Genomic DNA, 12743 nt, shown 5'->3' on the forward strand with positions numbered 1-12743 from the left:
CTATGCAAATGAAGATCAGTTATAAAACTAATTGTTCGGACACAGAAAAGTTCATTATACCAATTCAAATGTTAATAATCATTTTTAAGAGAAAACACACACATTATTACAGAAGTAAAAATCCCTGCATTTCCATTAAAAGTGTACTTGTGATTTTTTTTTGTACATTCAGCATAAAATAAACTCTCAATATCTTACGTGTCCGTATACAATTAGTTTCGCGACTGCATAAGCTGCAGCAACAATTCAACGAACGGACTCGGAACTTTCCTCGAACGAATCGCTAACAATTGTTGGCTCCAAAGGCTCCCCAAGTCCCAACAGGCATCACGTTTTCGAACAGTCACTTCTGTCAGAGGCCCGTAAAGGCGGCGATAGCGAAATGCGAAGCCGCGCGTGGGAGGCAGCATGAGCCGGGTCGTTGTTTCTCCCGCGATGCGTTTCGCGGCTGCATATCGCGCGCGCGCGCGCGCGCGCGATTTCATAAGCAGATAACCGGAGCATCGAGAGCGCCGGATCGAGTGAATCGTGGGTCGAGGATTAATATTGAGCCGACGCTCAACTTCGCCGTCGAACGGCCGCCTAAAGGTGACGAGGATTTCGAAGGGGTGGAGGGAGGAGAGACACCGGAGAAACCGCGCAAGGTGAACGCGAACGCGAAGAAGAGCGGATCGTTCGTTATTAATTAGTTGGCGCAATAGGTCGAATCGTGCCGCTCATTGTGTCGTTCGGCCGTCGGGCACGACGCTACTCCACATCGAAGGAACACGCTGAAATAGCGTCCGCCTGGCAGAAGGTTCGCGATCTCCCCCTCGATCAATCCGGGTGCCTCTCCATGGAAATGCCGGCGTCGCCGGCTGCCAAAGTCGTTACGCCGTTTTATCCTTGAGCGGTTCGCCTCGAGTCGATCGTTTCAATATTACATAGACACCGGTCTTAGATACCGTTATAAATAACCAAGCGCGCGTTTTGAAGCAGCACTTCCACAATCAATGATATTTATCTCTGTTTCCCCGTAAGAAAAAAATACTCGCAAAATATAACTGCAGCACAGAAGATTAGAGCGATTCCAGACAGGTAATCACGGGGAGAGATGATTATCAGTTATGATTTCTTCAGCTATAAGCGATATGATTGAGCAGTGAAATATCGCGGTAATCAATTGAAGTTATTGCCGCGTTCAGCCTTATTGAATATATTGCGCGCTTTAGTAAGTGTTTTAACCTTGGTGGATATATATATATTTCGAAACTTACGAGCTTTCCTTTTAAAATTACATATTGCAAGAGGGGAATATTGCGAAAGAAGTCGCACCGCGCGGAGGGAAGATCGTAAACGGGACAGCGGCAAAATTTGTTACTGTGGGCGAAAAATGCGCCGTGGCGTAAAATCCGTTGATGTACAATCGGTTTTTCTCGCGAGGTCTCTCGCGAGTAGATTTAGAAGATAAGGACGGCGAAGGAAGAGAAACGGGAAGAGACTGGCGAGCAGGACGAGACGGTGCGTTCGCGCTCGCGCTGGAACTCCGCGCTATATCCGATCGGGAGTGTGGGTGTAGGGTGTCGCAACGGTATTGCCTCCATAGTTATGTCTATGCTGGCCCAACTAGTTTCGCGGGGAAAAATTGCGTCTCTTAGTCACAGCTTGCGACACCGGCTCGTGCGGCGTCCTGCATGAGCGAGCCCAAGTCCGGGGCTTTGCGTGTGCGACCCACTTACCCGCAGACTGAAGTACCTTCGACAGGCATATACATGTATTTGCGTATCTGCACGTATATAAATAAATAAATACATGTAATTCTGTTTTTATTTTTTTTTTTAGAATCCTCGCCGACGATTATTATACGGAAAAACTGGTTTTGTTAAAATATCCGAAGATTTAGCTCTCTGTGTGTGTGTGTGTGTGTGTGTGTGTGTGTGTGTGTGTGTGTGTGAATACAGATTTGAAAATAATTTTATTGGATCATTAAAATAATTGTGTAAACAATGCTGCAAAAAACTTTAACGTTCTAACAATCAGTCTGAACGTTTAAACATAATTATTTTGATGGTTGTAACAAAATTATTTTCAGATTTAATTAAATTTCTAAAATCGTACACGGTCGTTAAAATGTCAGGGATTTCTCGTGTAGGAGGGATTTAGAAAAATTGCACGTTCGTTAAATTATAAGACACTACATCCTGTTCAAAATCTTTGACAGAGCACTGGAGGAAACAAGAAAAATGATTTATACACATCTCTTGGAGCAGTTTCATTTACTAAAACCGTTTTTGGACACCAACCAAGACGCATTATTCATTTGGATCAAGATAGTAGAAATTTCCACGAAGTTTCAAAATCTCTGTTTTTTGTTCTTTTGTTTTATTTCTCGAGGCTCTCATCGCTGTCCACAGCACAGAAAATTATCTGAGTGTTTAATTTATAATTTCATCATAAACTAGACCGAAATTAATCTTGATATGGACACGCACGCGCTCATTAGCATAGATTCTACTCTCTTCCTGTGAAAAGAGCTTCCATAGAGAGAGAGAGAGAGAGAGAGAGGGGCGTTCCTAGAAACGCCAAGGAAAATGTCTCGCGTAATCATTCAACGAAAACTGCGCAGTTTTTTAAGTACCCGAGCCAAGTCCATTACTTCACCCATGATCTATCCCACTTTTTCCTCTATCGTTACTTATATTTTAACGTAATCTTATCGTTTTCTGTTTGCCAGTTACTTCACCGACTATAAATCTTCTTTAATTATGTATACCCATCGCGCCTGTCACTATGTACCGCTGATACTCAATAAAAGAAAGGAATCGAATGTAATAAGAGACAGACGGAGGAGTAAACAAAAAGGAATCCGTACGACAGCTCGCTGGTATCTGGTTAAGTGGATGCACTTTTCCCACTAACGCGCGCACGGATCAGCGCGCGGCTCTCTCGGCGCGCGGGCGAGATTATTGTAAAAGGCAAGTTCATTGTTCCGACCTCTTTCTCCGTCAACTCCCTACGTTTCTATCGTGCTCTCCTCGGGCAATAAATACGCATTTGCCGCTCTGGTATCGCGGGACACCGCCTCGCCCCTCGCACGGCTGATTTGTTCGCCGTGCTCTTATTGCGCGATTACTAATCGTGCAACAAGAAAGTAATGTAAACACCCCGATAACGTTAATTTATAGTAACCGCGGCCGTTCGCTGCCGATCGAGGATAATTTATGCAACGGCGCATTTATGCGCGGCCGCGCGATGTGCGTGTGTGTGTATGTCGCCATACGCGCGCGCGCGCAAGCGAGAGAGAAAGAGAGAGAAAGAGAGAGAGACAGACCTACAAAGAGAGTCGACTATCGTCTCGATAAGGAGGCGATCGTGGCCAATAAAATCGACGAAGACTCGCTCGTTCCGCCGACACGGAGCGTAATAGTTTTCGCGTATGTACATCCGCGCGATAAATTCCGGATCGAGCCGTACGAAGAGAAGGACACGCGGACGGACACACACGCACACACACACACATACGCACCGAGGAAGGAAGGCTTCGCGTTTCGTGCCGTTTCTAATATTCTTTCGAAAGCTCTGAATCACGATGCTCCATTGCAATTCCAGAACGTGCCGCCTGCGGCGTACGCACTTTTAGATAGACAAGTACAAGTCTCTCTCACGCCAAACACATTGCAGATAAGAATTTTTTAATGGACTTTGGTAACTCTTCTCTTTCTCTCTCTCTCTCTTTAGAAACAACATTCTAACTAGTAATCTAACTTCAATATACAACTCAGTAAAATTAATTACTCGACGGTTAATTGATTTTTTGAAGCCAGTCGTAAAAGAAGAGTCAGCGGCAATTAATTCCAATTTTTTTCGAATTATATTGCCCACGCCGTCTAATTCAATCTAATCGGTTTATATATTCCATCTAATAATTAACCGGAACGCTGCGAGAAATAATATTAACCGCAAGACACCGAGGGGGAATTTAAGATAAACTCTCTCTCCCTCTCTTAAATCACTTAATCTACAAACTATCAGCAATTAACGAGTTTCAAGACGACACGGAGGCGCAATTTAGAGTTAAGGTGGCGATACACAAGACCTGCGTGGAGGGAAAACGGCGCATCGATGGTTTTACGATGCAAGCGGCAGCTTATCATTTCATCGGATCGTAGATGGGGATTCTGTGGGCTCTCTCTCTCTCTCTCTCTCTCTCTCTCTCTCTCTCTTCTAGAAAGTGCCCGCGGCGGGATTACTTCTCTTAGATCCACGGGCCCTTGTTCCGCTCCCGGGATCCAGAACCATAGGTATAACTACGCGACGACGACGACGACGACGTCCGCCTTTGCCTGCCTCTTCTGAGAACTGGTTTCGGTGCTCGTAAACGTGGCTGCACCGAAAACCTCCTTGCCCGCTTGAATTCTATCGGGGGCGCGCATAAATCTCCCCGGCGATCCGCTTCAATTCGGACCGAGACGTGCGTATCCCTCCTCGCCGCTCAATCTCGCATCTGATTTGCGCGCTCGCTGGGCATTTTCCTTTTCGCGGACACTTTTGCGCAGATCGCAAACGCCGATAAGGGTCGATTGCGTCGTCGCGCGTCTTGGCTCGCGGATTAATTTAATCTTGAAACTCGAACCCGACGCGAAATGGAAAATTAACCGTAAAGTTCGCGATGCCGATAATAATAATAATAATAATGCACGAAACAGCTGCAGTGTTTTCTTAGATATGATTTATCTTCTGTGTGCGTGTGTGCGCGCGCGAGTTTATCTAGTAGCTTACTTAATTATACGATTAAGGCGTTAATTATTCCATTATATTTATTATTACTATACTTTTCTCCGTTTCGTTTCTGATCTACCTTTTCATCTCCGCCCTGTAATTAGCGACTTTGCGAGTATTTTTTGACGGATTTCCGAGAAATTCCATAAATCAAAAAGCGAAATTGGGAAACACCGCCGCGGACATTAATTCCGCAATGGTAGCGAGGCCCCGATCGGTTGCATACGCGTGTCTCAAATGGCGATTACGAAAACTCTCCCGCAAGACCGGAGAGCAATAATATTTCTCGGAAGGTATCCCACACTTCGGAACACGGTTGATAATTACGGCCGCTCGTAAGATTGCGTTGGGTCAGTGAGCGTACGTATCCACAAATGCGCAACTCGCAACGAGAACGTGGAAACGAGACGATGTACCACTTTATGGTGACCGTATCGCACCTCCGCCGATGGGAAAGAGACGCAACGAAAGTATTATTTATTTATCTTGGAATTATACAGGATTGCGGCAAACGGCATCCAGCAATCAACCTTCCAATCAGATAAACGATCTAAACGTTAGTCTACCGTTTTAAACTGCTCTCTCTCTCTCTCTCTCTCTCTCTCTCTCTCTCTGTTTGCGCGGGGACGAAGAAAGAATTCTGGAAGAGACTGGGAATGACCGATTGATGTTTTGAGGGCTGCGCTTAACGGGGATCTCTTCGAGGATTGATCGGACTCGTGGAATATGTCGTGCGTCTTCGTGATTCCGCTTCGAACAGCATCTGAGCGTGTGCATTCGCGTATTAGTAACCGCGTCGTTATTCTCGACGAGTCCTCCTCGCACCGACCCGACGACGGATATTCGGTGCGCCGCGCCGGACGGATTAACCGGGGAAAGCTCGTTCTCTCGAAGCGCGAGTTTAAAACGGTACTTACGTATCTCTCTCGCGCGCGCGGTGGCACATTTTTGGCACGCGACTCGCTCGCATCTGCCTGCGCCGCGGGCACTCCCGCGGAAAATCGAATATCTCGTTTTGCGCGGACGTATTTAGTCCAAGAGCGAGCGTCGCTCCTTTCTTTCGATAAGCGCGTCGTCGTCGTCGTCGTCGTCGTCGTCGTCGTTCGCCCGACGTAGCGACGTTTAGCCCCAATGCCGCGGTACCAACGAGCTCCTATTTAAACCTCAATTGTGTTTTCCAACTCTCAAGATCGTTGCCGCGGTCTTCATTATTCATTATTACTCTGTTGTACATACAGAAAAAATTGGTACCAATTCCACAATTATTATCTTACGTATAAGTAAGAATATATAAAATCTTCTTTAAAGATTTTGATAATTTCAGCGTTATATTTGTATTCCAATATTACAATAGTTTAAAAAACACAATATATCATATAATTGTTTTAATAATATTAGAAGATTCTAATTCTCTGAAGATAATGTTATTTTTTCTCCTATAGTTTTTCCTTTCAATTCAATAAAAATTATTAAATAATGATATATATATTTTTCTTGATAAAAACTGTACAAAATGGATTATGCAAGCTAGTTATGTCTGTCCAAGATCAATTGTTTAAAGAAGATTTTTTATTCTTGCTTATGAGGCAATGATTAAAGACTGATGTTTTTCTATGAATATATTTTTTAAATCTGAGAGTAGTCAGAACGCGTCTCAGTATTGGAGAAATAAAGCGCACGTCACAACAAATTCTTTTACCAATCCAAAGTCCATGTCTATCTTTCTTACTAAAAAATTCCGAGACCCAATTTATATAGGAACAAGTTATGACTCATATATTCATAGTACCGACCATAGAATCTGTTGAAATTAGCTGAGATGTAGAAAATACTTGAGATAACCGTACTCGAGGTAATCGTTTATGTTTATAAAATCAACCAAGCGTGGCAAGAGTTTATATTAATTCGAAATAATATAACGTGAGTTCTTTTTTTGAATAAGTTTTAAGTTAGAAAGCTGTTAATACTTTTATGTTTATATAATATGAAAGTTTATATCGTTCCTATAAATATCTCCGTTTATTTTTATTGTAAAATACTTTAAACAATAATATAATATTTATATGCTTATATATTATTAGACACTGAAAAAAATTACTAGATTGAAATAAATATTTTTTTAAATAGTACCAAGCAGAAGTTTGGTAAAAAATAAATAATAAAATATTTATTTCAATCTAGTTTTTTTTTTCAATGTAATACAATAAACAAATATAATAAAAATACACTTTTTTAATAATCTGCAAGAGCAAATATAAAAAAGAATAACAAGATATCTATTACCTTATAACGAGATAAAAAAATAAAAAGCAAAAATGTTTTTGCATCACAGTGCAACTTGCATTTCAAAGTAAGGATATGTAGGAGGTCTGTGTAACGTGCACAATTTTCACATAGTAATTATTATTAAAATCAGTCCATCAGATTGAAAACGGCGATCCATACGTATCGTCCTTCCTTCTTAACGTTTCTATCTATTAGTTTTATTACGTGACAAGTCTGACTGCTGTAAAATTATTATGCTCCGCTATTACACAGGGGGCCCCCTGAACATTCTTTCGTTTCTCCGAGACTGTAAATCCGCCACTGGACTGCACGGTCCGATAAACCTTGCTCCAAAGCGCACGGCCGACTTGGAGCAATGGAAGATGTCCGCGGATACGTATATATATATATATATATATATATATATATATATATATATATATATATATATATACATATACGCACCCTACCTGCCTCATTAGGCGTCAACAATGGCATAACAAATCATGGAGATTACAATCTCGTCTACCCGGCCGCGTTCGGCAGACCGACCGGCCGAGTAATGCGTTTATAATTATTTTAAATCACATTTTTTCTTCTCTCTCCCTACCCCGAGCCTCTTCATTCCGCCTCGTTCGAAGTACCGCCGCTTCCGCCCTCCGCGTTTGCCTCCCCCTCCCTCCCCCCGCCTTTCCGCGCCTTTCAATTCAACGATTTCCTCTCTCCTTCTCTCTCTCTCTCTCTCTCTCTCTCTCTCTCTCTCTCTCTCTCTCTCACCCTCTCTTCCTCTCCCGTTCACCATCTCGTAGGTACGCGGTCGTGCCTCGAATATAAGCATATCCCCGCTCGTAATTTTATGCGCCGCCAGCGCAGATTCTTAAATGATATGGAAGAGACGGAAAGTACGAGTATAAAGTGCGAAACGCGTGCCTGTTGTACGCCTCAACCGCTGCTGCTGCGTTTATGTCACGGGCGTAGCTATTATGTAGCCAGGATTATGGGAAGCGCGAGGGGCCCTACAAGTTCATTCCTCCGTTTCCCAGCAGAAGAAGGAAAGCGCGGTGGCATGATGGATTTGATATATGCGGAGCCTCGAGCGTGAAAAATTAATGGCTAAAGGAAACCACTTGAAATTTCGATTATTAAGGCGAGGACGGTGTTTGATCATTAACGTTTACAATTCATACAGAGAATAGCGATATTGAAGAGCAACATCGCTGAGAGCAGAGAAAATATTCCAATCGCGATCGAATCAAAAGAGATATTGATTGATTGAAGTTTATTTAGCTGTCTCAGCTATTATGTTTTACATAGATTTACATACATGCTTCTTTAACATCCGCTTAAATACATCAATTCTTTCACAACTTCTAATTTCTGCTGGCAAGGTATTGTATAATTTTACGCCCTCGTAACACACGCTTTTTTGCGCACTTTTAGTTCTAACGAATTTTATTGCAATGGTCCCTTCCTGTCTTGTTTTTCTTCCATTTTCATCACTAATAACTTCTAGTCTATCCCTTAAGTAATTTGGCGCCAAGTTATGTAAAATCTTAAATATAAATATAGATACATTATAGTGTAGTCTCTGTTTTATAGACATAAATTGCAACGCTTGTAACATATGTTCTATTTTGGTGTATCTATTACATGGTAATATTACTCGCATAGCCCGATTCTGTGATATTTGCAATTTATTCAATTGCGTTTCTCCCATATCTACCAGCAGAGACCAGGAGAGATCGGGAGAGACGGGAAGAGACCGGGAAAGACGGGGAGAGACCGGGAAAGACGGGGAGAGACCGGAGAGACGAGGAGAGACGAGGAGAGACCGGAGAGACGAGGAGAGACCGGGAGAGACGAGGAGAGACGGGGAGAGACCGGGAGAGACCGGGAGAGACGAGGAGAGACCGGGAGAGACGGGGAGAGACGGGGAGAGACCGGAGAGACGAGGAGAGACGAGGAGAGACCGGAGAGACGAGGAGAGACCGGGAGAGACGAGGAGAGACGGGGAGAGACCGGGAGAGACGGAGAGAGACGGGGAGAGACGGGGAGAGACGGGGAGAGACGGGGAGAGACGAAGAGAGACCAGGAGAGACGGGGAGAGACGGGGAGAGACGGGGAGAGACGGGGAGAGACGGGAAGAGATGGGGAGAGACGGGGAGAGACCGGGAGAGACGGGGAGAGACCGAGAGAGACGGGAGAGACCGGGAGAGACGGGGAGAGATGGAATTTAGACAGAAGATAGAGAGATAGATAGAGAGAGAAACGGGAAACAGTTACTGAGAAGAGATTCAGTTTCAGAGGATTCGATTTGCGCAATTTTATCATTGGATTTTTGATTTCCCGGTTTCTCCCTCGGTAAAGAATTCGAGGACTTTCTGTTGACGTTATCGGGGGGGCAAGCGGCGATCGGAAATCACGGCCGGTGGCGCAATGCGGCCGCGACGAGACGACCGGCGCGGCGATCCCGATCATATAGGGGAATCGCCGGCCAATAAATATTCCATAATTTATTGGCAAGGCCGCGCGACGCGGCTCTCCTCCGTTCGGGCGGAATCAAAGCGTTTCGGGTGTTGTCAGCGCGGCGGGGCGGCGCGCAGGAAACCTCAAAGAAAACCGCTTCCACGACGGGTTCTCTCCAGGTAGTCGCGCGGCCGTGTGTCCTGCAAGGAGACGACGTCCACCGAGATTCCAATCAACGAGTTTTTGCGTCACGATCCCCGGCGAAAACCGGCTGTAATCTCGCACGCGAATACGGGCCGAGCCGTCGTCGTCGTCACCGCTGTTTCTAAACAGACTCCGCGCGCGAGCGCGTTAATCGATCGTACGTGGCACGACCGATCGATCGCGCATGCCACGTACGATCGATTAACGCGCGCTCGCGCTCGGCCGATTAATCGTCTCGGACGCGCCAATTTCTTTTTCGTCGGGGATTTAACGTCCTTACGTCGGAAAGATTCGACTTTCACTCGCCGCCGCCTGTCGACGAGGCTCCTTACAAATAGATCTTACGAGAATCACGGAATTTCTAGAAGCCCGCGCGTTTACGGTACTTCGCTCGAGCGAACCGCGTACAACCGCGATTATGGGAAAGCTATCGCCCCTTCCTCTCCCTCTCTCGGCGAGCGCAGATAGGCGCAGTAACATTTGTTAGAAATTCTGAGGATATCAGGCAGGTGACGTTAAAAAAAAAGCCGAAGCCGGAGTGTAATGAGCTTATGTGCGAAAGATTGCCGGGAGAGCCAGCGCTTATAAGTGCATTATCGACGTAGGCACGACGTATCCTCTCGCCCCCTGGTCTACCCGTCCTCCCTCAGTCAGTCCCCCCCCCTCCCTCCCCCGAGGGGGCGAGCGTGGTAGGCGTACAACGGCGCGCAAGAAGCGGTGAATTCCTAATTCAACGTAGAGGAACGCGTGGACTGACGTAAGCCTCCTAATGGTTTCATTACATACGCATGATAAGGTCGCATTAGCCGTCAGCTCGCGCGAGGCTTGGGAAGAGAGCGAGTAAAGCGCACTCCGAGAGCACCAGCTGACGTCCAATCTTCGCGAGATTTTCCTAACGGATGAGTCCCCCCCCGTTCGGGATTAATGCGTGGGCGACTGGACGTGGTCGATAAAGCCATTCGTAAGCGTCGAACGGTCATTAATATAACTGTATCGTGCATTATGCCGGATAATTAGCTAATCGATATGCAAAAAAGAGTGCAGTAGAAATTGGAAAATAGGAATCTCTTCTCACACGTGGGAAGAACAACTGCAGGATCTGGAAATTTAACGACGTACAGATCAGAAAACGTGACGTTGGAATCATAAAGGAGCTCAAGCATGACGATAATGCTGTAAAATGTTTCGACATTCTAGCAATTCAACTTAACCATCCAATATAATTATTTTCAGATCTGTATTTCTCACTCTTTTTCTCTTCACAAAATCGTTCTATGTAATTATATACAGTGCCAAAGATGAGTTTCACTCATCTATGTATATTATTTTCAAAACATGTAAATATCAATTTTTCAATTTAATAAATTTAATTGTTACAACTTCTAAATAATACATGAAAACGCATAATCAAAAATCCTTTAAGCTAAAACTAAAAAATAATACGGAACAATTTCATTCGCGATAGCTAAATACTTAATGAATTTAAATTTGGGAAAGATTGTATATCAAGCGTCGAATTATATCCAAATTAATCATCTTATAGATTTTAACTGCTGCATAACTAAAAATAACAAAATTTATGTCCAACTCGAGGAATGGATTTAAATTTCTCTCTTTAATAGTTAACAAGTGAAAAAGAGCGTAATCGTATTAGTTGACGCGAAACGCACGAGGGTGGGTTGGCTTTTGAAATATCGTACTGGCGGTAAATTCTGATGTGTAGACCGCGATCGTCGATACTGCATGTATGTCATTGGCCCGAAACGACTTCTCTCATCGAAAGCGCGGAAAAAAAAAAAAAAAAAACCGGAGAAAAAGGGAAACGGTACCAGACGGGACGCGGTGTCGCACCAGTAACGTGGCTGCGGTCCAGCTTCCGGAATCTCATCCGGGACCCCGAACATGACGCAAGTGTCACGACCGAAAGCTATTACCCGCTCGGCTTATCTCGCGGGCTCTTACTCGGGTCACGTTCGCCGCGCCGCGACGAAAAGCGCTTCCTACCCCGAAAAGTATCCCGCGACAAAATGGAGCGAGTTATCCGCTCGGCGTAGAGAAGAGGCGGGAGGAGGGGGAAGAGAAGAGGAGAAGAGAAGAAAAAGGGATCCAGGATGGCCGGCTTTCTAGCTTCTTGAACACGTGCCTCCGTATCACGCCCGCCGCAAACAAATGGCCTCATGACGTGTCAGGTAATTTTTCAGAACCCGTTAGACTGGGGCGCGAAGACGGAGAGCTTTATTTGACGTCTTTCTTAGATTTAACATTCGAGCGAGCGAGCTATATACATCGTAGTGTGGTATACGCCGGCCGCGTGTGGGCGAATGAAAGAGCGCATTTCCTGTACGGAGAGACTTTTTTGCCTGCGTGCCTCTTAGCGCGCATCTACATCGTTGCGCGCTAAGTTGCCACGGTCTCGTCCTCGATATAATTAACTTTTCATTCCGCGCTCGTCTCGAATAAAATAAGTCAATTAGCGGACATAATAAAGATTTTACATTTCAAACTGGTTGTAATGCTTGTTATTTCTTCGCGTAGGAAATATAAGACACATCACGTTTGTTAAAATCTCGAAAAGCCGAGTTTTTCGTCTTGCGTCTGTTTACTTTCGAATCTAAGGCCTCCAACACCGCGCGCCGCCTTATCTCCGGGATGCGAGAATATTCCATGTGTAAGGGGACACTCGGGTAACTTCGTTCGCGGCACGTTGCTCCTCGCTGGCCGCGCCGCTGGCCAGAGCGCGATATTTTGATCCGCCGTGGTATCAACCACGAGCGCGTACGGCGCGAGGTGATATCGCAGCGATATCGCTTTCGTCGCTGCTGTGTTTCGAGGTACGGAGGTTTCGAGGTAGCCCGAGGGGCCACTAGGGGCACTGCGTCTCGCAACCGGTGTCCTTCGCCGATCGTCACGTGTAGTGGCGAAGAAGGTGCTGGTGCCGGGGTTCCGATAACGCTTCCCTAGAAGCGCGCTAATATCACCAACGAGGAACACCGCGCACCTTCGCACTATCTTGCGAGATAACGCCGGATAATATCCCGGGGAAAGGGAAT

General features: G+C 45.3%; 1 long non-coding RNA gene across 1 annotated transcript in view; it reads right to left on the bottom strand.

Moving 5' to 3' along the window:
• The window catches only part of LOC118647846, a 226488-nt gene that overhangs the window by 78499 nt on the left and 135246 nt on the right, over window positions 1–12743 (bottom strand). The window lies entirely within an intron of this gene.

This window comes from Monomorium pharaonis, chromosome 1 (genome assembly GCF_013373865.1).
Source record: "Monomorium pharaonis isolate MP-MQ-018 chromosome 1, ASM1337386v2, whole genome shotgun sequence".
Taxonomy (NCBI): Eukaryota; Metazoa; Arthropoda; class Insecta; order Hymenoptera; family Formicidae; genus Monomorium; species Monomorium pharaonis.